The following is a 22,936-nucleotide window of genomic DNA, read 5'->3' as shown; positions in this document are numbered from 1 at the left end:
GCGATGAGATGTGCTGGGGCTATGCGATTCGATGTGCTGATGCAATTTGAAGTGTTGGGGGTGATGCAATGTGCTGGGGTGATGCGATTCGATTTTCTGGGGGAGATCCAATTTGATGTGCTGGGGCGATTCAATGCGATGTGCTTGGGTGATGCGATTCGATGCGATGGGTGATGCGATTTGATGTGCTGGGGCGATGCGATGTGCTTGGGCAATTTGTTTTGATGCTATGTGGTGGGGCAAAGCGATTTGATGTGCTGATGTGATTCGATGTTTTGGGGGTGATGCAATGTGCTTTGGGCGATTTGATGCGCTGGGGCGATTTGATGTGCTGGGGGAGATGCAATGTGCTGGGGGAGATGCGATTCGATTTGCTGGGGAGATGTGATGTGCTGGGGGCGATGAGATGTGCTGGGGCTATGCGATTCGATGTGCTGATGCAATTTGAAGTGTTGGGGGTGATGCAATGTGCTGGGGTGATGCGATTCGATGTTCTGGGGGAGATGCGATTCGATGTGCTGGGGCGATTCAATGCGATGTGCTTGGGTGATGCGATTCGATGGGTAATGCGATTTGATATGCTGGGGCGATGCGATGTGCTTGGGCAATGCGTTTTGATGCTATGCGGTGGGGCAAAGCGATTTGATGTGCTGATGTGATTTGATGTTTTGGGGGTGATGCAATGTGCTTTGGGCGATTTGATGTGCTGGGGCGATTAGATGTGCTGGGAGATGCAATGTGCTGGGGGAGATGCGTTTCGATTTGCTGCATCGAATTGCATCAGCACATCGAATCGCTTCACCCCAACACCTAGAATCCCATCGCCCAATCGCATCACATATCCCCAGAACATCGAATCGCCCCCAGCACATCGCAGCACATCGCATCATATTGAATCGCATCAGCACATCGAATCGCTTCGCCCCAACACATCGAATCCCATCGCTCAATCACATCTCCCCAGAACATCGAATCGCCCCAAAGCCCATTGCATCACCCACAACACCTTACATCAGAGTCCCACTTTATAGCAGAGTATCGCCTCCTTGCATTAGTGTGGCAGAGTGCCCCCTTCCACATACACTATATTGTCAAAAGTATTGGGACACCTGCCTTTACACACGAACACACAAACTTTAATGGAATATCAGTCTTCGTCCATAGGGTTCAATATTTAGTTGCCACACTCTTTGCAGTTATAACAGCTTCAACTATTCTGGGAAGGCTGTCTACAAGGTTTAGGAGTGTGTCTATGGGAATATTTGACCATTCTTCCAATAGTACATTTGTGAGGTCAGGCACTGATGTTGGACGAGAAAGGCCCATCTCGCAGCCTTCACTCTATTTCACCCCAAAGGTGTTCTATTGGGTTGAGGTCAGGACTCTGCATTCCAGTCACGTTCCTCCACCCCAAACACGGTCATCCATGTCTTTATGGATCTTGCTTTGTGCACTGGTCCAAATCCCTTGGTGGAGGGGGATTATGGTGTGGTGTTGTTTTTCAGGGGTTGGGCTTGGCCCCTAAATTCCAGTGAAGGCAACACTTAAGGTGTCAGCATACCAAGGAATGTTGGACAATTTCATGCTCTCAACTTTGTGGGAAGTTTGAGGAAGACCCCTTTCTGTTCCAACATGACTGTGCACCAGTGTACAAAGCATAATCCATAAAAGACATGAATGAGCGAGTTTGGGGTGGAGGAGCTTTACTGGGCTGGACAGATTCTTGACCTCAACCCAATAGAACACCTTTGGGATGAATTAGAGCAGAGAATCCCGAGCCAAGCCTACTCGTCCACATCAGTGCCTGACTTCACAAATGCTCTTCCTGGAAGAATGGTCAAACATTCCCAAAGACACACACCTAAACCTTGTGGTCAGCCTGCCCAGAAGAATTGAAGCTGTTGTAGCTGCAAAAGGGTGGGCCAACTCAATAGTGAATCCTCATTGACCACCAAGGGGAGACGTGTTGCCCATCATTGAGCACCAAGGGGAGACGTGCTGTCCATCATTGACCACCAAGGGGAGACGTGCTGCCCATCATTGACCACCAAGGGGAGACGTGCTGCCCATCATTGACCACCAAAGGGAGACATGCTGCCCATCATTGACCACCAAGGGGAGACATGCTGCCCATCATTGACCACCAAGGGGAGACATGCTGCCCATTGACCACCAATGGGATTAACGTGCCCTGGAGTTGAAGGCTAAATGCATCTTTAAAGAAAAATAAATGTATAAAATTAAGAAAAAATGTGTACCCTTCACTTACTTTAGACGATGATTTACATTTTTTTTACTGGTTATATGTTTTGAGTTACAGAGGAGGTCTAGGGCTAGAATTATTGCTCTCGCTCTAACGTTCGCAGCGATACCTCACATGTGTGGTTTGAACACCGTTTTCATATGTGAGCGGGACTTATGTATGCGTTCGCTTCTGCATGCGAGCACATGGGGACTGGGGCGCTTTAAAAAAAAAAAACATTTATTGTTCATTTTACTTTATTTATTTTAGTTTGACTTTTTTTCCCCAAAAATAAATTTTTTGATCACTTTTATTCCTATTACAAGAAATGTAAACATCCCTTGTAATAAGAATATGGCATGACAGGTCCTCTTTACAGTGAGATATGGGGTCAATAAGACCCCGCATCTCACCTCTAAGCTGGGAAGCCTGAAAAAAAGAAAAAGATTCTGGCTTTGATCGTATTGGCGAGTCGGTAGAAGCACCGGAGGGCGGCGGGAGGGGGGGTGTCTATGGGTATCACCGACTATGGCTGGGTATGGCTGGGTATCTCCGAGTATGGCTGGGTATCTCCGAGTATGGCTGGGTCTCTCCGAGTATGGCTGGGTATCTCTGAGTATGACTGGGTATCTCCAAGTATGACTGGGTATCTCAGAGTATGACTGGATATCTCAGAGTATCAATGTGCTTTGGGCATCTCCAGGGATGTGTTCTGATCTTCTTTGTCCGTTATACTGCGGCAACTGACACACTTTTTTCTCTTTTATAGGGTCTCCTCTTTGTGGCAACCGTTACTAAGCCTCTGGACCAATCAAAGATAAGTACTCTAACAACATTTAACTGTAAATTAATTAATTAATTAATTCCCTTCTACCAGCGCCCCATACATAGTGGGCGGGGACAATTCTTGCCCCTCCCACTATTATTAATATTCCCATAGACACACTCCTAAACCTTGTAGACAGCCTTCCCAGAATAGTTGAAGCTGTTATAACTGCAAAGAGTGTGCCAACTAAATATTGAACCCTATGGACGAAGACTGATATTCCATTAAAGTTCGTGTGTGTTCGTGTGTAAAGGCAGGTGTCCCAATACTTTTGACAATATAGTGTATGTGTAAGGGGGCACTCTGCCACACTCTGATGCAAGGGGGAGATACTCTGCTATAAAGTGGGACTCTGATGTAAGGTGTTGTGGGTGATGCAATGGGCTTTGGGGCAATTCGATGTTCTGGGGAGATGCGATTGGGCGATGGGATTCGATGTGTTGGGGGCGAAGCGATTCGATGTGCTGATGCGATTCGATGTGCTGGGGGCGATGTGATGTGCTGGGGGCGATTTGATGTTCTGGGGATATGTGATGCGATTGGGCGATGGGATTCTAGGTGTTGGGGTGAAGCGATTCGATGTGCTGATGCAATTCGATGTGTTGGGGGTGATGCAATGTGCTTTGGGCGATGCAATGTGCTGGGGGTGATTCAATGTGCTGGGGAGATGTGATTCGATGTGCTGGGGGAGATGCAATTTGATGTGCTGGGGGTGATGCGATTCGATGTGCTGGTGGAGATGCGATTCTATGTGCTGGGAGCAATGTGATGCGATGTGCTGGGGGCGATGCGATGTGCTGGGGCGATGCGATTCGATGTGATGTGCTGGGGGTGATGCGATTTGATGTGTTGCGGGTGATGCAATGTACTTTGGAAGATGCGATGCGCTGGGGGTGATTCAATGTGCTGGGGAGATGTGATTCGATGTGCTGGGGGAGATGCGATTCGATGTGCTGGGGGAGATGCAATTCGATGTGATGCCATGTGCTGGGGGGCGATGCGATGTGCTGGGGTGATGCGATTCGATGTGATGTGCTGGGGCGATTCGATGTTCTGGGGAGATGTGATGCGATTGGACGATGGGATTCGAGGTGTTGGGATGAAGCGATTCGATGTGCTGATGCGATTCGATGTGTTGGGGGTGATGCAATGTGCTTTGGGCGATGCAATGTGCTTTGGGGGATTCGTTGTGCTGGGGGTGATTCAATGTGCTGGGGGAGTTGCGATTCGATGTGCTGGGGGAGATGCGATTCTATGTGCTGGGGGAGATGCGATTCTATGTGCTGGGGGCAATGTGATGTGATATGCTGGGGGCAATGCGATGTGCTGGGGCGATGTGATTCGATGTGATGTGCTGTGGGCGATGCGATTTGATGTGTTGCGGGTAATGCAATGTGCTTTGGGGAGAGTCGATGTTCTGGGGAGATGCGATGCGATTGGGCGATGGGATTCGATGTGTTTTGGAGCGAAGCGATTCGATGGGCTGATGCGATTCGATGTTTTGGGGGTGATGCAATGTGCTTTGGCCGATGCGATGTGCTGGGGAGATGCGATTCGATGTGCTGGGGCCAATGTGATGTGCTGGGGGTGATTCGATGTGCTGGGGTGATGCAATGTGCTGGGGGTTATGCAATTCGATGTTCTAGGGAGATGCGATTCGATGTGCTGGGGCGATGCGATGTGCTTGGGTGATGCGTTTCGATGCAATGTGGTGGGGCAAAGCGATTTGATGTGCTGATGTGATTCGATGTGTTGGGGGTGATGCAATGTGCTTTGGGCGATTTGATGCGCTGGGGCGATTTGATGTGCTGGGGGAGATGCAATGTGCTGGGGGAGATGCGATTCGATTTGCTGGGGAGATGTGATGTGCTGGGGGCGATGAGATGTGCTGGGGCTATGCGATTCGATGTGCTGATGCAATTTGAAGTGTTGGGGGTGATGCAATGTGCTGGGGTGATGCGATTCGATTTTCTGGGGGAGATCCAATTTGATGTGCTGGGGCGATTCAATGCGATGTGCTTGGGTGATGCGATTCGATGCGATGGGTGATGCGATTTGATGTGCTGGGGCGATGCGATGTGCTTGGGCAATTTGTTTTGATGCTATGTGGTGGGGCAAAGCGATTTGATGTGCTGATGTGATTCGATGTTTTGGGGGTGATGCAATGTGCTTTGGGCGATTTGATGTGCTGGGGCGATTAGATGTGCTGGGAGATGCAATGTGCTGGGGGAGATGCGATTCGATTTGCTGGGGCGATGCGATTCGATGTGATGATGCAATTCGAAGTGTTGGGGGTGATGCAATGTGCTGGGGTGATGTGATTCGATGTTCTGGGGGAGATGCGGATCGATGTGCTGGGGCGATTCAATGCGATGTGCTTGGGTGATGTGATTCGATGTTCTGATGCGATTTGATGTGTTGGGGTGATGCAATGTGCTTTGGGCGATGCGATGTGCTGGGGGCGATTCAATGTGCATTCTAAGGAAAGAGCAAGATCCAAAAGGCATCGGTCAGCTAGCCCTCCCAGGCAGGTAAAGATGGTAAAGAGGGAATGTAGGGAGTGATGAACAGATAAACTGACAGCAACTGATGACAGCATCAGAAACCTGTTTCGCTAAACCTTTAAATTCTAATGTACTTTCATCAGCTAAAACATCTACAAATTCCATATTACTTTTCTACTCACCAAATATAAAACTCGTCAGTTTTCCCGCTGTCCACCGTCTTTCAAGACTTCTGTATATCTGAAATTCTCCGGTCTTTCACAATCAATCGATCGAATTTTCTTCTAGGTTCAATATCACCCTGAATGCGCACGATCTCGTCTGATCTCGGATGCTAAGCAGGGTCGGGCCTGCTTAGTGCTTGGATGGGAGACCTCCTGGGAATACCAGGTGCCGTAGGCTTTTTTTAAATATGTTGTTAGTGTAGACGACCTGTTTTATTTTTCTGCTTGTTTGCCAAGGTTGATCATCTTGACGTTTCTCAAGAGGGTTGAGAGTGGCCAGCAAGATCGCCTATGGCTACATCACCCTGAATGCTCCCGATCTTATCTCGTCTGATCTCGAATGCTAAGCAGTGTCGGGCCTGGTTAGTACCTGGATGGAAGACCGCTTGGGAATACCAGGTGCCGTAGGCTTTTTTTTAATATGTTGTTGGTGTCGACAACCTGTTATATTTTTCTACTGATTTGCAGAAGTGACCATCTTGGCGTTTGTCAAGAGGGTTGAGAGTGGCCAGCAAGGTCGCCTACAGCCACATCACCCTGAATGCTCTTGATCTTGTCTGATCTCGGATGCAAAGCAGGGTCGGGCTTGGTTAGTACCTGGATGGGAGACCGCCTGGGAATAACAGGTGCCATAGGCTTTTTTGTAATATGTTGTTTGTGTAGACGACCAGATTTAATTTTTCTGCTTGTTTGCTGAGGTGATCATCTTGACGTTTGTCAAGAGGGTTGAGAGTGGACAAAAGTGATCAGATTTTTTTTTTTAAAAGGACAATGCAAAAAAAGAAAAAAAAATAAGATTTTTTTTTTTAAAGCACCCCCCTCCCATCTTCGCATGCTTGCGCAGCAAAGAAAATGCTTACGTAAGTCACACCTCATATATAAATGGTGTTCAAATCACACATAAGGTATTGCCACAAACTAGATCTCCTCTGTAACTCTAACCTGGTAACCGTTACATTATTTTTAAAAGCGCTGTCTATGGAGATTTATTAAGTTCCTTAGTTTGTCGTCATTCCAGTAATGTTCACAAGCATGACATTGACATTAAGTATCTATTTACTTGGCATAACATCATCTTTTACATTATAGAAAAAAATTGGGCTAACTTTATGGGGTTTTTTTTTCATAAAAGTGTATTTTTCCCCCCAAAAATGTGTTTGAAAGAGCACTGCGCAAATATCATGAGACAAAAAAAATGATTTCAACGATCACCAATTTATTCGCTAGGGTCTATGCTAAATATATATATATATATATATATATATATATATATATATATATATATATATATATATATATATATATATATATATACAGTAGGTGCCACCATTTTCCTATAGGAGCGAGAGAGCGGCGATAATGTCTCGGGGGCATACCAGGCCCTTAGGTCCGGTAGGAATTTTAAGGGGAATCCCCTACGCCAAAAAAAGGCGTGGGGTCCCCCTCAAAATCTATACCAGACCCCTATCCGAGCACGCAGCCCGGCCGGTCAGGAAAGGGGGTGGGGACGAACGAGCGCCCCCCCCTCCTGAGCCATACCAGGCTCAACATGGGGGGTGCCTTGGGGAAGGGGGGGGCGGCGCGGCGCGGCCCCCGCACCCCAAAGCACCTTGTACCCATGTTGATGAGGACAAGGGCCTCTTCCCGACAACCCTGGCCGTTGGTTGTCGGGGTCTGCGGGCGGGGGGCTTATCGGAATCTGGGAGCCCCCTTTAATAAGGGGGCCCCCGGATAGCGTCCCCCCACCCTATGTGAATGAGTATGGGGTGCAATGTACTTTTAAGATCAGCCTAACTTCCTTATCCTTTGGATTACAAATTATAAAGGACCATCATAGCTAGCAGAAGAAAAGAAGATTAAAGAATGTTTACTATTAACAAGATCTTGCAACTAGCTATTAAAGTAGGGGGAGCTCCCTTGTGGTTTCACCTTGTAAAATTGTTGTTTTGCATTCATTGTTCTGTCATTTTACATTAGGATGACAGTACAATTATTCTAACCACCTGTTTATCATAATTACAGTAAAGTATATTTATGGTTAAGTACTTCAATTGTGTGGAGTATTGTTTTCTCTCAGCAGGTGGAGCCATCGGGTGTCCTGGTAATAATACAGGTATATTATATTGTATTGTGGCGTTACCTCTCACCATTTCATTACACATTCATATTGCACCACAGCTGTGTCAAGGGGACTGAGTCAAGTCAAGGGGGGTTCATTAGCAAAGTGCAGGTGCAAATAAAACCAGCAGCTCCTTCAGGGGTTAGTGCTACATGGTAATGGGGGAAAAAAAAATCAAGCCGTTTTTGTTCAACCCACTGGTTGAGCACAAAGAAACATTCTGATGTATGGACTGAGCTTACATGAAAGAAGAACTTAATTAAAACCAGCAACAGTTGAGACAATGAACACCTTGGTCAGGTCTATGTACAGTATATCTATGCATATTGTATAGAGTACAGGGATTAAGAGCAAGCAAAAAACAAAACAGAGTACAGCAGTAAGGATAACTGCCACATTCATAACAGGGTTCCCCTTTACATCCATGTCTCTAAAGTCCCACCCAGTAGTGCACCTCACCCCTATATATTGTGGACCTATACCAGTCCTTAAGGATTAGCAGACTGTACCTCACTCAACCCAATATACTGTAGTACGCTATACCTTACCAGTCCTTAGAAGGACCTTTTTGCAAATAGTAGGTTGTGATTAGCAGACTGTACCTCAGTCCCTATACTCATAAAGGACTGCTGCAGAATAGGGCAGTAGTCAGCAGTAGTGCACCTCAATCCTATATATTGTGGACCTATACCAGTCCTTAAGGATTAGCAGACTGTACCTCACTCAACCCTATATACTGTAGTACGCTATACCTTACCAGTCCTTAGAAGGACCTTTGTGGAACTAGTAGGTTGTGATTAGCAGACTGTACCTCAGTCCCTATACTCATAAAGGACTGCTGCAGAATAGGGCAGCAGTCAGCAGTAGTGCACCTCAACCCTATATATTGTGGACCTATACCAGTCCTTAAGGATTAGCAGACTGTACCTCACTCAACCCTATATACTGTAGTACGCTATACCTTACCAGTCCTTAGAAGGACCTTTGTGCAGTGAATCTGGGATCGATAACTACAAGCATTCTTTTTTTATATGTGAAATTCTGACAATTCAGGACTCTTGAGACAATGGAGGCGAGGGAAGGTCAGGGTAGGCAAAGAAGAGGGTGCAGGAGATGATCACCAGCACCGTGATATAGAGCACTGACACCTGCACCGTGATAGAGCGATATGACACCAGCACCGTGACATAACACATGTATGAGGTGAATCTGGGATCGACAACTACAAGCATTCTTTTTTTATATGTGAAATTCTGACAATTCAGGACTCTTGAGACAATGGAGGCGAGGGAAGGTCAGGGTAGGCAAAGAAGAGGGTGCAGGAGATGATCACCAGCACCGTGATATAGAGCACTGACACCTGCACCGTGATAGAGCGATCTGACACCAGCACCGTGACATAACACATGTATGAGGTGAATCTGGGATCGACAACTACAAGCATTCTTTTTTTATATGTGAAATTCTGACAATTCAGGACTCTTGAGACAATGGAGTCGAGGGAAGGTCAGGGTAGGCAAAGAAGAGGTGCAGGAGATGATCACCAGCACCAGCACCGTGATATAGAGCACTGACACCTGCACCGTGATAGAGTGCACTGACACCAGCACCGAGATAGAGAGCACTAACAGCAGCACTGATACCAGCAACTTGCTGCTGGGCCCCAAAAATATGACACCGCTCAACCTCTTCAAACAGGAGGGTACGGGCATATAGTACGGTGTGCTTTTTAGGTTGTGATTAGCAGACTGTACCTCACTGAACCCTATATACTGTAGTACACTATACCTTACCAATCCTTATAAGGACCTTTGTGGAACTAGTAGGTTGTGATTAGCAGACTGTACCTCAGTCCCTATACTCTTAAAGGACTGCTGCAGAATAGGGCAGCAGTCAACAGTAGTGCACCTCAACCCTATATATTGTGGACCTATACCAGTCCTTAAGGATTAGCAGACTGTACCTCACTCAACCCTATATACTGTAGTACGCGATACCTTACCAGTCCTTAGAAGGACCTTTGTGCAAATAGTAGGTTGTGATTAGCAGACTGTACCTCAGTCCCTATACTCATAAAGGACTGCTGCAGAATTGGGCAGCAGTCAGCAGTAGTGCACCTCAACCCTATATATTGTGGACCTATACCAGTCCTTAAGGATTAGCAGACTGTACCTCACTCAACCCTATATACTGTAGTACGCTATACCTTACCAGTGCTTAGAAGGACCTTTGTGGAACTAGTAGGTTGTGATTAGTAGACTGTACCTCAGTCCCTATACTCATAAAGGACTGCTGAAGAATAGGGCAGCAGTCAGCAGTAGTGCACCTCAACCCTATATATTGTGGACCTATACCAGTCCTTAAGGATTAGCAGACTGTACCTCACTCAACCCTATATACTGTATTACGCTATACCTTACCAGTCCTTAGAAGGACCTTTGTGCAAATAGTAGGTTGTGATTAGCAGACTGTACCTCAGTCCCTATACTCATAAAGGACTACTGCAGCAGAAGGGCAGCAGTCAAGTATAATATTCTTTCTATATTTGGAAGAAAAAATATTATACGTGTATAAGCCTATTACCATACCAGTCCTGAAAAGATCCTTTGTGGACCTAATAGTAACAGCTACTGATTAAACTGACTGTTCCTCACTGCCACACACAGCTTCCTGCCTGTCCCTATTTAAACTGACAAAACACAGGCTCCTGCAACAATAACTTGAATAGCACTCAAAACGATATCCTTTACTACTTTACCATACCAGTCCTGAAAAGGACTTTTGTGGACCTAATAGTAACAGCTAATGATTAAACTGACTGTCCCTGCTGCACACAGCGTCCTGTCCCTCTCTCAGCCCTGACAAAAGACAATCTGCAGCAACAATGACTTGAATAGCAGTGCCTCAAACCTATATCCGTGCCACCCATCCGTGCCATCTTATCTGTGCCCATCTTTGCCCATCAGTGCCTCCTTATCTGTGCCCATCAGTACTGCCTTATCTGTGCCTATCGGTGCCACTTTATCTGTGCCTATTAGTGCCGCCTTAACTATGCATATCAGTGCCCACCAGTGCAGCCTATCAGTGCCCACCAGTGCCGCCTCATCAGTGCACTTAAATGAAGGAGAAAAATTACCTGTTTGCAAAATTTTATAACAAACTATTAAACATGATTTTTATTTTTTTTTGCATCTTTTTTTGTTTGTTTAGCAAAAAATAAAGCTCCCAGCTGTAATTAAATACCACCAAAAGAAAGCTCTATTTGTGGGAAAAAAATGATAAAAATTTCATTTGGGTACGGTGTTGTATGACCGCGCAATTGTCATTCAAAGTGCATCAGCGCTGAAAGCTGAAAATTGGTCTGGGCAGGAGGGGGGTTTAAGTGCCCAGTAAGCAAGTGGTTAAAGTGGTGCTCCGGCCAAAATTACACTTTTTAAATAAAAATACCCCTTTAATACACAAGCTTAATGTATTCAGTAAAGTTTAATGGTTAATACAGCATTTTGAAAGTTTATAAACTAGCAGCAGACTGTGGCCATCTTAAGTGTGGGCATCTGAAGCCAGACCGTATTTCTTCCTGGATTTCAGCCTTGCAGATCTCGCACATGCTCAATGCTGCACAAGCAGTGTAATAAGTTTCAGGTCAGGTTTCCATGGCAACGGCAGTGTTAGAGGAAGTTGCCACCCATATCTATGCAAACCCCTCCTCCCTCCAGGAACCAGTAAATATACTGCATGTACAAGGAATATTATTCAAGAAACACACACTATATATACATCGTGTTCTGAACATATATACACACACATATCTACACTCAGTTGATACTTTTTTCTGTACTGCTTTTCATTTAAAAAGAAAAAAAAAAAATTAAAAAAATAATAATCTCAGCAACACAATTCATTTATGCATCTAGACGTATTGAAGACGACTTTATGAAGTTCAAACTGTGCATATTAATTTTGAAAAATGGTGCTTGTGTTTTGGTGTTAGGCCCCTTTCACACGGGATGGATCAGTAATGATCCACCCCGTGATGATCCGCTTGCTCTGCGGGGATCGCTCTGTTGTCCCCGCTGAGCCGGAGGATAACAGGGCGGTCCCAGCACACTGTGCAGGGACCGCCCTGTCAGCTCTCCGCTCTCCTCTACGGGGGATCGGATGAGCACGGACCGTCTGTCCGTGTTCATCCGATCCGCTCTGCAGACGGATAGAAAAATAGGATTTTCCTCCGTCTGCAGAATCGGACAATTGCGGAGGCGAAAGATATCGGGTGTTTGCGGATGTTCATCCGCCGACACCCGCTATCCCATAGGAATGCATGTATGTCCGTACTTCATCCGCAAACGGATGGATGAAATACGCACATAATGTCCGCATGTGTGAATGGGGCCTTAGATGGGATGGTGGGAGTATTTAAAAAAACTGCTTATTTACAACTATTTGCACAAACAACTTTCTCTATGTTACATAGATAATCGGGTTAAAAATAAGAAAATATTCCCCCAGCACATCGCATCGCCCCCCTCCCAGTAAAATCGCATCGCCCCAGCACATTGCATCACAACGCCCCCAGCACATCGAATCGCATCTCCCCCAACACTTCTCATCGCATCGCCCAAAGCACATTGCATCACCCCCGACACATCAAATCACATCAGAACATCGAATCGCCTGAGATCACCTGGCAGTGCAAGGGAAATGGGACGTCCCTGTGGCGGGGGTAGTCTCCAACATCTTAGAGCTGCGAGCAGTGTACTTAGCTCTGCTGAGTCTAAAATAACATCTACGGCAGAAACAAGTGCTATTGCGGCTAGACAACAGAGCAGCAGTTTCATATATATAACGGCAGGGGTGAACGCACAGCATCACATTATTAAAGGAAGTAGAGCCCATTATGTTATGGGCAGAAAGAAATTTGTTGGATTTAAAGGCAGTTTACCTTCCGGGCCGTTTGAATCAGCAGGCGGATCGCCTATCACGTTGTTTTCCAGACAGCAACGAGTGGGCAGTGCACCCATCAGAGTTTAGTTGGATCATGAGTCTGCAGAAGCCACTAGAAATAGATCTCTTTGCTTCTCCAATGAATGTGAAGCTGCCGAGATTTCCATCCCGTCTGCCTCATCCCCGTGCAGAAGCAGTAGATGCCCTCTCGAGTCCGTGGCGATGCGAGACCGCATATGCGTTTCCCCCCAGACCCTTGATCGCAAAGTTTTTAATCAGATTATCGATGGAGCCAGTCAGAGTGATAGCTATTCTGCCGTACTGGCCGAAAAGGCCGTGGTTCCCTTGGGCAGTGAACCTCAGCGTAGTCCCCGCCGGTCAAGATCCCAGTGTTCCCGCAGCTTCTCTCACAGGGGAAATTGGTGCACCCAGCTCCTCACAAACTGAATCTACATCTTTGGATCTTGAGCGGCAGAATTTCATTAGGATTCTCAGTGGTGGTGATTTCTACTCTCCTAAAGGCTAGGAAACCTTCCACGAACTTTATCTATTCTAAAATATGGAATACATTTAAAACATTTGCAGAAAGTAAGCAGTGTGACCCCACCACTCCGTCCACCTCAGTAGTTTTGGAGTTTCTGCAGAATGGTTTAGATCTGCGGCTCAGTTTAACCAGTAGAGACCCGCGCTATAGCCAAATGACGGCAACAGCGCGGACCTCCTTTGCCGGGACGATGTCTATTGACGTCGTCCCGTGCACGAGCGGCCTGCGCGCCCCCTGAGGGGCACGCGTGGCGCGCTCTGTGATCGGCGAGTCTACGAGACTCGTCTGATCACGGATCCGAGCAAGGGGTCGATCCCGACCTCTTACCACGTGATCAGCTGTCAGCCAATGACAGCTGATCATGTGATACAACGAGGCCGGTAATCGGCTATCTTTCCTCCTCGCGCTGACAGCGCGAGGAGAAAAAAAAGAGCCGATCACCGGCGGCCGCGATCGGGACATCAGTCCCGATCACGGCCAGCTTACCAGTACCCACCTGCCCCCTGCCAGTGCCACCTCTGTAATAAAAAAGTGCCCCCCATCAGTGCCCATAGTGCCACCCAGCAGTGCCCATAGTGCCACCCAGTAGTGCCCACAGTGCCACACATCAGTGCCCACAGTGCCACCCATCAGTGCCCACAATCTGCCTCAACAACGGTGCTGCACTTCAGTGCCACATATCCGTGCCCATCAGTGTCGCCCATCAGTGCCACCTATCAGTGCCACTTATCAGTGCCCATCAGTCCCATATATCAGTGGTACCTATTAGTGCCACAGATCTGTGACATCTTTGCCCATCAGTGCCACCTTATCTGTGCCCATCAGTACTGCCTTATCTGTGCCTATCGGTGCCACTTTATCTGTGCCTATTAGTGCCGCCTTAACTATGCCTATCAGTGCCCACCAGTGCAGCCTATCAGTGCCCACCAGTGCCGCCTCATCAGTGCACTTCAATGAAGGAGAAAAATTACCTGTTTGCAAAATTTTATAACAAACTATTAAACATGATTTTTTTTTTTTTTGCATCTTTTTTTGGTTTGTTTAGTAAAAAATAAAACTCCCAGCTGTAATTAAATACCACCAAAAGAAAGCTCTATTTGTGGGAAAAAAATTATAAAAATTTCATTTGGGTACCGTGTTGTATGACCGCGCAATTGTCATTCAAAGTGCATCAGCGCTGAAAGCTGAAAATTGGTCTGGGCAGGAGGGGGGTTTAAGTGCCCAGTAAGCAAGTGGTTAAAGTGGTGCTCAGGCCAAAATTACACTTTTAAATAAAAATACCCCTATAATACACAAGCTTAATGTATTCAGTAAAGTTGGTCTGTAAACTAAGGTCCGTTTTGTTAGGTTATTACAGCATTTTGAAAGTTTATAAACTAGCAGCAGACTGTGACCATCTGAAGTGTGGGCATCTGAAGCCAGACTGTATTTCTTCCTGGATTTCAGCCTTGCAGATCTCGCACATGCTCAATGCTGCACAAGCAGTGTAATAAGTTTCAGGTCAGGTTTCCATGGCAACGGCAGTGTTAGAGGAAGTTGACACACATATCTATGCAAACCCCTCCTCCCTCCAGGAACCAGTAAATATACTGCATGTACAAGGAATATTATTCAAGAAACACACACACACACTATATATATATCATGTTCTGTACATATATACACACACATATCTACACTCAGCTGATACTTTTTTCTGTACAGCTTTTCATTTAAAAAGAAAAAAAAAATAATTAAAAAAATAATAATCTCAGCAACACAATTCATTTATGCATCTAGACGTATTGAAGATGACTTTATGAAGTTCAAACTGTGCATATTAATTTTGAAAAATGGTGCTTGTGTTTTGGTGTTAGGCCCCTTTCACACGGGATGGATCAGTAATGATCCGCCCCGTGATGATCCGCTTGCTCTGCGGGGATCGCTCTGATATAGTGTGTGTGTGTGTGTGTTTCTTGAATAATATTCCTTGTACATGCAGTATATTTACTGGTTCCTGGAGGGAAGAGGGGTTTGCATAGATATGGGTGGCAACTTCCTCTAACACTGCCGTTGCCATGGAAACCTGACCTGAAACTTATTACACTGCTTGTGCAGCATTGAGCATGTGCGAGATCTGCAAGGCTGAAATCCAGGAAGAAATACAGTCTGGCTTCAGATGCCCACACTTCAGATGGTCACAGTCTGCTGCTAGTTTATAAACTTTCAAAATGCTGTAATAACCTAACAAAACAGACCTTAGTTTACAGACCAACTTTACTGAATACATTAAGCTTGTGTATTATAGGGGTATTTTTATTTAAAAAGTGTAATTTTGGCCGGAGCACCACTTTAACCACTTGCTTACTGGGCACTTAAACCCCCCTCCTGCCCAGACCAATTTTCAGCTTTCAGCGCTGATGCACTAATTCTAGCACTAGACCTCCTCTGAAACTCTAACCTGGTAACCGTAAAAAAATGTTTAAAGCGTCGCCTATTGAGATTTTTAGGTACCGTACTTTGTCGTCAATCCACAAGTGCGTGCAATTATAAAGTGTGGCATGTTTGGTATCTATTTACTCGGCGTAACATTATCTTTCACATTATGCAAAAAAAAAAAAATGGGATAATTTTACTGTTTTTTTTTTTTTTATTCATGAAAGTGTCCCTTTTCCCAAAAAGTTGCATTTAAAACACCGCTGAGCAAATACCGTGTGACATAAAATATTGCAACAATCGCCGTTTTATTCTCTAGAGTCTCTGTTAAAAAAAATATATATATATAATGTTTGGGGGTTCCAAGTAATTTTCTAGCAAAAAATATGGATTTTAACTTGTAAACACCAAATGCCAAAAATAGGCTTAGTCATGAATGGGTTAAGCCAGGTTTAACCATGAAGTAAGCATTTTAGGTTAACAGTAAAAAAAATGTATATCGTGCCATGGTTTCGATTTTGTATTTTTAACCCAAACCTCAGATTTCATTATCTCTGGATAAGTAAGCATAATGCCATTGTAAATTTTCTCTTTTTCATGACTGTTTGATAAGCCATGAAATCTTCAAGCAAGATGGGAAGCTATGATCTCTCAAAGCAAGATGGGAAGCCAGGCACACTCCAAGCAAGACAGAATCCCTTTTCTGCTTCTGCAGCATTAGCAGATGGTGGGTACCTACATAAAAATCATGGATGATGATAAAATAAATTTTCTAAATGTACCATTTTAGAATGTATTCCCAGGGGGTCTTCCATCCAGGCTCTAACCAGGCCCGACCCTGGTTAGTATCCGAGATCAGACGAGATCAGGCGCATTCAGGGTGATGTGGCCGTAGGCGATCTTTTTGGCCACTCTCAACCCTCTTGAAAAACACCAAGATGGTCACCTCGGCAAAAAAGCAGAAAAATAAAAGAGGTTGTCGACATCAACAACATATTAAAAAAAAGCCTACAGCTCCTGGTATTCCCATGCGGTGTACTATCCAGGTACTAACCAGGTTCGACCCTGCTTAGCATCCGAGATCAGATGAGATCGGGCGCATTCAGGGTGATGTACAGTAAGCGATCTTTCTGGCCACTCTCAACCCTCTTGACAAACGTCAACATATTCACCTTGGCAAACAACCAGCAAAATAAAAAAGGTCGTCGACGCCAACAACATATTAAGAAAAAGTCTACGGCACCTGGAATTCCCAGGCGGAATCCCACCCAGGTACTAAACAGGCCCGACCCTGCTTAGCATCCAAAATCAAATGAGATCTGGCAAATTCAGGCTGATTTGGTCGTAGGCGATCTTTCTGGCCACTCTCAACCCTCTTGACAAATGCCAAGATGGTCACCTCGGCAAACAAGCAGAAAAATAAAACAGGTCATCGACGCCAACAACATATTAAAAAAAAGAATACGGCACCTGGTATTCCCTGGCGGTTTCCCATCCAGGTGCTAACCATGTCACCCTGAATGTCCCTAGACCTAAGTGCAGCGTAAACCATTATTGGGCAGTATATCGGGGTACCTAGCTCTATAAAAACCTGGCGGTGAACCTAAAAAAAATAAAAGTGCAGTGCTTGGCCTCTTAAATATAAATGTGTATTAATGTGACTTAATAGGAAAAATGTGTGTGTATGGAAAATGTGAAAAACCTAAATAATGTGAAAAATCATTAGTGAAAAATACTTTGAAAACCCAAATGTCCAATGAAGTCAAAAGAAATGAATCTGTAACTCAAATGTCCATTAAAGTGAAAAACCAAATAATCATAAAAAATAATGTGACACAATATAAAGTCCCATGTGAAATATAAGACAAAAAATGATGATTGATCTTGTATGTTCAAAACAACAATAATAATGCTTGACCACGTGGACCCTTCACCTCTGTAAACCAATAATGAATGCACCTGGGGTGATTAGGGTGTGCCCAGGCACGCAGCGTGCCTGGGCACACCCTAATCACCCCAGGTGCATTAGCATTATCCAGGAGCAGCACCAGTGATATGACGTTTTGAGGCCTAAGAGAGGATCCGAGCGTATTTGGAGACTACGTGATATCCGAAGGATTGGGTCGTTTCCCGGCTTCTTGCACCGAAACGATTGGGTCGGCTTTCGGCTTCCTTATCGAAACGTCTATGTGATCGTATCTGCGCAGACTGACCTCCCTTAACAGGGGGTCACTGGAGATCTGGTAAGCCTCCATTCATTATTGGTTTACAGAGGTGAAGGGTCCACGTGGTCAAGCATTATTATTGTTGTTTTGAACATACAAGATCAATCATCATTTTTTGTCTTATATTTCACATGGGACTTTATATTGTGTCACATTATTTTTTATGATTATTTGGTTTTTCACTTTAATGGACATTTGAGTTACAGATTCATTTCTTTTGACTTCATTGGAAATTTGGGTTTTCAAAGAATTTTTCACTAATGATTTTTCACATTATTTAGGTTTTTCACATTTTCCATACACACACATTTTCCCTATTAAGTCACATTTATATTTAAGAGGCCAAGCGAAGCACTTTTACTTTTTTCTGCTTTTGTGTGCCCAGTATCCGGGTTATAGTGTTCAGCTGCTGTTTCTATATCATTTTATTTTATTTTATTTTACTAAGCGCAGATTTCTAATTTCTTTTGTAACCTAAAAAAAATAACTAGCTACTTAGCGGCACCAGTGACACTAATGGAGCGATCAGAAAAACGATCGCTTAGTGACACTGGCAAAAGGGGGTGAAAGGGTTAACTCTAGGGGCAATCAGGGGGTTAAACCTTTATTGGGGGGGTAGGGGGCTACCCTGGACCTAACATTAACTGCCCTGACAGTATTTACTGTCACAACTGACACTAAATGCAGTGATCAATAAATAAATGATCACTGCAATCAGTGACACTGTGACTGGGAGGGGCGATCGGGGGGGGGGGGGGGTTGTGTACCTACATGTCAGTGTAGTGTTGGTGCACACTTACTTTCACTGTTCTCCTCGTAGTCCGGTCAATAAGACCGCCCCGAGGAGAATGACATCCCTGCCTGTGTTTACTATACACAGCGGGGGAAGCTTCTCATTCGCCAGGAGTGATCGAGAGGGGATGGCCAGAAACCAACGGCCATCCCCTCATCCCGGATCGCTCCTGAAGCGAAACGGACCGCCGCATCCAGCGGGAGGGGGGTTCCATCAGACCCCCCACCCGCTGGAAGGCGAGCATGTACATGTATGTGCTTTCATAGTTTCATAGTTAGTTAGGTTAAAAAAAAGACACCAGTCCATCCAGTTCAATCTGAGTGAGTGTCTACAATTGTCCCTATTCCTGTACATTGCACACTCACATTGGTCCCTACCCTCAAGGAGCCCACAATCCAAGGTCCCTATGCATATACCAGGGCCAATTTTGAACAGAGGCCAATTAACCTACCTGCATGTCTTTGGATTGTGGGAGGAAACTGGAGTACCCGGAGGAAACCCACGTAGGCACAGGGAGAACATGCAAACTCCAGGCAGGTAGTGTTGTGGTTGGGATTTGAACCAGTGACCCTTCTTACTGCTAGGTGAGAGTGCTAAACACTACACCACTGTGCTGCCCTTGTGCCTGTCGGTGCCATTGCACCGATGTACATTGCCATGCGGCGGTCCTTAAGTGGTTAAGGATGATAAAATAAATTGTCTAACATGCTATAGAAGCAGTGTCAGAGTTATGAGCTTTAATCATAACTCATTGCTTGGGTTCATCACTGAATTTTGTGGACCCAAAAATATTGCTTGACTGCGTTAGGAATGAAAAAGTATATAGCTCAATCAACTGCCTGAGTTATGAGCTTTAATCAGAACTCATTGCTTGGGTTTACCCACTGAATTTTGTGGATCCAAAAATATTGCTGGATGGAGTTAGGAATAAGAAAGAGAGCAGGGATTTCAATCTGATCCCTCTTGGGAAAGTCTACAGAGAGCCCCCGCTCTCTGGAAGTAAAGGGCGGCTGTTGGAAGACCATCTTACATTTCAATTGTAAGCTATAATTAAGCCTCTAGTCTGGTTGCTAGGTTGTTCTGAAGTAGAAGGCTGAGGGACTGGGTCAATCTCAGTTCGTGCTGGACTTGCGGAAGAGTGCTCATTCCTCTGAGAAGGCCGGGCTAGATCTGATTCAGTCTCTCTTCCAACTGCTTCTAGGGCAACATGGCAGGCAGTCCAAATGTTTGGTTATGGCCTATGAAGTGAATGGCAGATCCTATTCTAACTATTCATCCTTTCTTCCTGGGAATTCGGTGTTTTGATCTTGGAATGGTTCTTATGCCGCGTACACACGAGCGGACTTTTCAACATCCAAAGTCCGAAGGACTGAGTCCGTCAGACTATCCGATCGTGTGTGGGCTGCAACGGACTTTTGACTCGCCAAAGTCCGAAGGACTTTAGAATATGGAACATGCTTCAAATTTTTCCAAAGGAACTGCGCCGGACCCGGTCCCCTTCGAAAAATCCGCTCGTGTGTATGCTACTCCGACGGACTAAAACCGACGCTAGGGCAGCTATTGGCTACTGGCTATGAACTTCCTTATTCGAGCCGAGTCGTACGTCATCACGTTCGAATCCGTCGGAGTTTAGTGTGATCGTGTGTGGCCAAGTCCGCTCAGCCGAAAAGTCTGTCAGAACTCCGTCGGAATTCCAGCAGAACTCCGACAGAACTCCTTCGGAAGTCTGTCGGACATAAGTCCTCTCGTGTGTACGGGGCTTTAGCTTTTCTTGGTTAGAGTATGAGGGCACCATACTACAGCCAACAAACTTTGGCCAGGCCAAAATCAACGTGCCCTATTCTTGGTTCAGACTTTAGGGACTGGGTCAAGATGTCTTCTCCCCATAGGGGAAAAGGTATGACACATGCCATTCCCACACAAATAGGTTTAAACGTCCATAATTTAAACCATATGAAAGTTTTCAATGAAAACTATTCATTAATGTCCATGTATAGTGTAGCCAGTAGCAAGCAAAAACAGAGTAGGGTTCAGGCACAATGCACATAGATATCACTTGCTGCCCGTTTGCTAGAGCGGGATTTAGACAGGACCCCCTCCCAAGCCCACTGTAGCATTGTTTGTATATAATGCTGTTAACTACCCGTTTGCTGCTCATTAGTATGCCCACCTTGGAGCAGTGTAGAATGCATTGCCAGTGATTTCCCCTTGCGCATATGCTCTGTGGTCCCAACAGAGCAGATTTCATAGGCAATGTAAATAGTAAATGGCTGCTCTACTAGAGCCGGCCTTTGGTTTATATGAAATTCAAATGATGTGTTGTGCAATCAAGCCCACTGAAGCATTGTTTGTTTACAATGCCATTATTTCCCCTCCACTACTCATTTATATGCCCAACTTGGAGCAGTGTAGAATGCATTGCAAATGATTTCACCTTGCGCATATGCTTTTTGTGGTCCCAACAAAGCAGCATTCATAAGCAATGCAGATAGTGATTGGCTGCTCTAGGGGAGCCAGTTATATGAAATGCAAATGATGTGTTGCACAATCAAGCCCACTGTAGCATTGGTTTTATACAATGCCATTAATTCGCCCTTTGCTCTGGATTCATACCCAGTCTGGCGCAGCATAGAATGTATTGCGCCTGATTTCCCCTTTCAGGCTCTCTGTGGTCCCAACAGAGCAGTGTTCAGATGCAATGCACATAGATTTCTTGCTGCCCATTTGTTGCAGCTAGGCTTTCGACAGGACCCCCTCCCAAGCCCATGGTAGCATTGTTTGTATACAATGCCATTAATTTGCCCTTTGCTGCTGATTCATGCCCAGCCTGGCGCAGCATAGAATGCATTGCGATTGATTTCCCGTTGGTTTCCAGCTCTTTGTGGTCCCAACAGAGGAGTATTCAGACACAATGCACATAATTGATTTATTTTTATTTTTTTGTTAGGCTTTAGTACGGTTATTAGTTAGCATTAGAACCATATTGTTTAATGTGAAAATGATGTATATTTTTACTGCTGAATGCTTTATTTTTTTAGAAGCCAGGAAAGCATTTTATTGTTTTAAAATGCCTAGCTTGTCAATATTACAATTGAGTGCAGTGTGTTTTAAAGGTTGTTAATGCAATAATTGGGGCCCAAAGCCCCATATCATCCTCCTTGTGTTTTTTAATGTTACCAATATCTCGTTGCAGATGACTGGAATGAGCACAAGATGTATGTGTGAAATGCGTCCACATGACCATAGTTTGGTGTCTTTGGTGTTATCTTTGTGAAACAATATAAAAGGCAATCGGAAGTTCTGGATCTGCAGTCATTTCTTTCTTCCTTCTGACTGGAATGATCCAGTATGGCTGGGCTGCTGTTTGATCTAAAGTAAGTGAAGGGTACACATTTTTTTTTCATTTTATACATTTATTTTTCTTTAAAGATGCATTTAGCCTTTAACTCCAGGGCACGTTCATCCCATTGGTGGTCAATGGGCAGCATGTCTCCCCTTGGTGGTCAATGGGCAGCATGTCTCCCCTTGGTGGTCAATGATGGGCAGCATGTCTCCCCTTGGTGGTCAATGATGGGCAGCATGTCTCCCCTTGGTGGTCAATGATGGGCAGCACGTCTCCCCTTGGTGGTCAATGATGGGCAGCACGTCTCCCCTTGGTGCTCAGTGATGGGCAGAACGTCTCCCCTTGGTGGTCAATGAGGATTCACTATTGAGTTGGCCCACCCTTTTGCAGCTACAACAGCTTCAATTCTTCTGGGCAGGCTGACCACAAGGTTTAGGTGTGTCTTTGGGAATGTTTGACCATTCTTCCAGGAAGAGCATTTGTGAAGTCAGGCACTGATGTGGACAAGTAGGCTTGGCTCGGGATTCTCTGCTCTAATTCATCCCAAAGGTGTTCTATTGGGTTGAGGTCAAGAATCTGTCCAGCCCAGTAAAGCTCCTCCATCCCAAACTCGCTCATCCATGTCTTTTATGGATTAAGCTTTGTACACTGGTGCACAGTCATGTTGGAACAGAAAGGGGCCTTCCTCAAACTTCCCAAAAAGTTGAGAGCATGAAATTGTCCAACATTTCTTGGTATGCTGACACCTTAAGTGTTGCCT

At 45.2% G+C, this 22,936-nt stretch overlaps 1 long non-coding RNA gene and 4 pseudogenes across 1 annotated transcript; 4 read left to right on the top strand and 1 right to left on the bottom strand.

The window, feature by feature from the left end:
- The first annotated feature begins 5,854 nt into the window (after positions 1–5,854).
- LOC143936545 (5S ribosomal RNA) lies at positions 5,855–5,974 on the top strand (annotated as a pseudogene).
- Positions 5,975–6,083: 109 nt separating this feature from the next.
- LOC143937435 (5S ribosomal RNA) lies at positions 6,084–6,207 on the top strand (annotated as a pseudogene).
- A 108-nt stretch (positions 6,208–6,315) lies between these two features.
- Positions 6,316–6,434, top strand: LOC143937699 (5S ribosomal RNA; annotated as a pseudogene).
- A 9,560-nt stretch (positions 6,435–15,994) lies between these two features.
- LOC143934865 (uncharacterized) lies at positions 15,995–22,130 on the top strand. The gene is made up of 2 exons (XR_013263395.1): positions 15,995–16,542; positions 22,027–22,130. It is a non-coding gene; the product is annotated as an uncharacterized LOC143934865 (long non-coding RNA).
- Positions 16,821–16,938, bottom strand: LOC143936328 (5S ribosomal RNA; annotated as a pseudogene).
- Positions 22,131–22,936: the final 806 nt, after the last annotated feature.

This window comes from Lithobates pipiens, unplaced genomic scaffold (assembly GCF_037356315.1).
Source record: "Lithobates pipiens isolate NorthernLeopardFrog02 unplaced genomic scaffold, aLitPip1_a1.2 Scaffold_28, whole genome shotgun sequence".
Lineage (NCBI taxonomy): Eukaryota > Metazoa > Chordata > Amphibia > Anura > Ranidae > Lithobates > Lithobates pipiens.
Note: the sequence above shows the minus strand (reverse complement) of the source record. Positions and strands in the feature narration are given on the sequence as shown.